The sequence below is a fragment of the Scylla paramamosain genome, chromosome 42 (genome assembly GCF_035594125.1).
Source record: "Scylla paramamosain isolate STU-SP2022 chromosome 42, ASM3559412v1, whole genome shotgun sequence".
NCBI classification, from domain to species: Eukaryota; Metazoa; Arthropoda; class Malacostraca; order Decapoda; family Portunidae; genus Scylla; species Scylla paramamosain.
Window position 1 is genome coordinate 6,635,562 of NC_087192.1, and position 4,439 is coordinate 6,640,000.

The following is a 4,439-nucleotide window of genomic DNA, read 5'->3' on the forward strand; positions in this document are numbered from 1 at the left end:
TTTCCTTCTCTTCCTTCCCTTCCTCCTTTTTTCTACCCTCTCCTTATCTTTTCCATTCCTTTCCTTTCATTTTCCCTTCCATTCTCCATCCCCTTCCTTTTTTTTCCTCCTTTCCTGCCTTTCTTTTCCATCTGCAGGCACCGCCACCACCACCACCACCGCCGTCATCACCACCATCACCATCACCGCTTATACGCCACACTCATCGCCTAAGGAATTATTCATGCATTTATATATTTAATTTCATACACATTGGACGGTATTGTCACCATTCTCTCTCTCTCTCTCTCTCTCTCTCTCTCTCTCGATCAGTGGGTTGCTCGGTCGTTCTGAAAATAAGTGAGCGAGGCAATTATAATGCTCAGTAAAGAGAGAAAGATGGGATTTTTCAACTTTTAAAACCAAATCGTGGCTTTTCAATTTTTGCGAAGCCTGTGTAATATCACCAGTACGCCCAATGCTACCACCACCACCACCACCATTACTACTACCATCACTCTCACTTCCACCACCATCCCCGCCGCCCCCTCTCACAACAAACTCGTGCCAGATTTAGCCTTGCATTCGCTTCGCGCCTCCCGTCTCATTCCTGCTGACGATGCAGCAAGCTTGTTATCTCGTTTCTTCTGACGATGCAAAACTTGTCACTATTTCGCAATATATTTTCATAATTTTCGTGCGTTCAATAGTAGTTTTGCCGTATATTGTACTTTGCAAGAGCGTTCATAGAGTTTGAGTGCTCGTTTCATGATCGTCTTAGTGTCATTCATGATAGACTTAGTTTCATGATCGTCATTAAAAAGTTATGGCATTCTTTTTTTTTTTTTATATGTCTATATTATCTAGCGAAGTGATCGATGGCTTCCACGAACAATAAACATGTGCTTGTGGGATTTGCGGCGGGGTAATGCAGTACGATAACTGTGTGCCAGAACACTGACGGCAGCAAGACGCCGGGGTTCGTGAGCTGTTGTGTTGCCATCTTGATCCTGAGCAGGTGTGAGTTGCTCCACACAGCGAAAAAGTTACGAGATGAGAATGGTGCAGCATTAGTTTGTACATTTCAGTGGTGGCTACTAAATGTTTGTTTAACTCATCGCAGTGACTCTTACATCTGGCAGTGAGGAGTTATGAGGGCGCCCACTGGCCTGGCGTGGCAGTGCGTGACGGGAAGTGAGGGGAAGAGGGTATATAGAGGAAAAGTTTATTTTTTTTCCGTTGCTCGCTTTTCTTGACGGGTGTTTTGCATCCCTCAACCTATGAAGAACTTGTTATTCATGTCGGTGCCAAAGCCAGCGATAACAGTACGCTAACGCAAGCACAGAGTGGTGTTTCCCAGTAAAGTGGTTGTCAAACTGGTCGTTATGCCCTGGGATAATGAAGCGGTGTTCTTTGTGCTTTATTAGTGTTCGTTAATAAGAATGTGATTGCTGGCACGTACGTCACTCCTTGCACAAGCGCAGAGGAAATTTTTCTTGGAGGAGGGTGCACCCTACTGCTCTGACATGGAAGGTGCATCCTACCGCTCTGACATGGATGATTCATTGCCTGACAGGCGTTGTTATATCATCCTTTACCTTATGTAGGAAACGAACTCCACAGACAACATTTAAACCAACTGGAAACGGAAACTATGACAAATTAAGTCATATGCTTCATCGGCGGCTCTGCTCAAGCTATCACACGCTTAACCCTCAAACGCTTAATAGACTCAAACCCTCCCACGCTTAAGACTTCGCCTGTTCCATTCTTAACTGTCCCATCGAATACGTCGTGCAGAAAGGATATCTACACGCTACTATAAACTGGTAAGTGCTTCCTATTTTGTTGCCTTTATTTTTATAGTCCGAATCAAGTGGCGATATTTTCATTAGCTTATTATGATTAATGACAATTGGGCTGGAGTGTAAAAGAAAAATACATTGTTTTTAAATGTATAAATTTTCGTCACCTGAGAGCGTACGTTATTAATCATACATCGATCCGCAAAGAATGCAGCCAATGTCTCAATCTGGAGTCTTGGAATCCCTGTGCTATAAGCGAAATAAAACTGAGCCCATATAAAATGTTACCGGTCGTAATAAAGATGATAAAGAGCAAAGCCAATGCGTCGAATAGCCATACAGCTGCCGGTGTTACCTGATACAGGTGTGCACATTTCAAGGCTTGCTCGCGCTGCCAGTGTAAATGGAGCGTATCTCCCAGAGGCAGCAGAAAGGTTGGACGTCTCTCCACTATGAGGCGCTTTTTACAGACCAGCGAGTATAAAAAAAAGTCTTGGATATCGCGGTTGGAGAACTGCAGTAGTTTTAAAATTATTGGGACAGAGTGAGATTAGTGGTAGAGGATTACAACGGAAAGCTTAAGAGGTAAAATTGTGATTTATTTTATTACATCAAACGCTTCATTGTTACAACATGAACCACACAGTAATATAGTAAAGAGAACTAGTCAGAGCACAATAGTGTTAGATATCTGGTGATATTTTATTTAATATTCAGTCTATCCACCTCTCCCCTTTCCCCACACACCCGCGGCTGTGATGTCACTCCCTCCGAACACTGCCGCTCCACGCAATCTGTGTCACATTGAATTTGTATTTATCTCGTTTATATATATATATATATATATATATATATATATATATATATATATATATATATATATATATATATATATATATATATATAATCCCAGTTATTTGAAAAGTTTGACAGTCACTTTGACTTAACGTCCTTTATTTTTTTGTATGGCCTGACTGCTCGGTCAGCTATATTAGTTCCACGGAACCGAAGGCTGAGGATATTCGAGGATAGAGGTCTATCTTTTAGAACTGATGTTCATGAAAACGATAGTGCTTCCTTTCCAACGCGAGAAACTTTTTTTTTTTTAAACACAGGTGCAAGTGTAGCAATTCTGAAAGTATGATACAGCATTTTTTTTTTCATTTTTTTGTGTCTAATGTATACCTAATGACTCTTATATATGAGAAGGGCAATGTCTGTGTAATACATAAGGTGACTGTCCCACCTTTTGAATGGGCTCCAGGCAGGAAGCTGTACGCGACAGCGACAGGTTCCTGTGTGAGCCAACCTGTGCCACTCGCCCAGAGCTCGGGCTGCTGATGACTGGCGATGGGAGGAGGAATACGCGGCGGAAGTTTTCGGATATTCTGATCTTATTCAATATACTTTATAATGTATTCGTATTATACCAGTAATGTTCATATAGAAATACATGATAAGAAAGCTTTACATGTTATGAAAACAAGTCATTTAATTTATCTGTTAGGTCTGCCATCGTGAAGTCACTTTGCAAGACGCTGAGATCGATTGCAAAACAAAAATAAATAAAACAGCCTAGCGTTTGTGTCGAACAGACGTTTGTGTGGCTCTTAGTGTAACAATGTAAATATGCTGCACGCAGCCTCGGGTCCTGTCTCCTGCATCTCTGGGACCGTCTTGTTGACCGTCATTGAAATCTATGGGGTCAGCATTATTGCTTTATGAAACTGTTTTGTCTTTTACGTAACAGTAAATCAGGGTTACCAAGAGGATAGAAAATTATGCAGCATCAAAACTTTTACAGTAAATGATAGTATGTGATTAACGCAAAAGCAATATGAACAAAAATGCAGCAAGATCTGACTGATATAAACAGACGCAACCTGAGGCAACGAGTTATCAGAAATGAGTTCTCCACGCAACAGTCTCAGTGCGGCTTTATTGTTCATCCGCATCATAAGGGTTCTCGGAAGCCAGGAAATTAATGTGGTGTTTCATAGTGATTGCTTGCAGTCATTCTTCCTTGCTGAACTGACTGTTGTGTTTGTTGGATTGACTGATTGATTGACAGAGAGAGAGAGAGAGAGAGAGAGAGAGAGAGAGAGAGAGAGAGAGAGAGAGAGAGAGAGAGAGAGAGAGGTGCGTGTGTGTGTGTGTGTGTGTGTGTGTGTGTGGTTGAAAAGAGCTCTGGCCAAGGGCTCCAAAAAAAAATATAGAAAAAATCCCAATGAGGTGCCAGTCCCTAAAGGATAAAGAGAAAAGGATTATCACAATTGGATAAGTGTCTTGAGACATTGCACGATGAATGAATTGTAATATGTTGACTCGTATAGGTAGAATGGGTATTTTATTATAACTCGTATTTCATTAATGGCACTTAGGTTCTTTTCATACTCAATTAACATTAAAAATCGGCATGGCAACATTACACAATATGTCAGGATTCAACACCATTATGCAAGGATGTGGCAGTTTACAGTTTACAGTTTTTTTTTGTGGTAGTCTTTTTTTTTTCGAAACCTTCTGGTGGTGTAAGGTTTCTTTCCCAATTACCTTCTCTTTTTAAAAGATTCTCCATTATTTTTTCCCTCTTCTCACATGATTATTCTTTCCATCAGGCCTTTTTCTGCGACTCGCGGGTGAAACGTGCAGGAG

At 41.1% G+C, this 4,439-nt stretch overlaps 1 long non-coding RNA gene across 2 annotated transcripts in view; it reads left to right on the top strand.

Annotated features, from left to right (window-relative positions):
• Positions 1-599: 599 nt before the first annotated feature.
• LOC135093166 (uncharacterized) overlaps positions 600-4,439 on the top strand; it is a 92,058-nt gene continuing 88,218 nt past the window's right edge. For both annotated transcript variants that reach the window (XR_010263239.1, XR_010263238.1), the window contains exon 1: positions 600-1,808. This is a non-coding gene — a long non-coding RNA (uncharacterized LOC135093166). The remainder of the gene's footprint in view (positions 1,809-4,439) is intronic.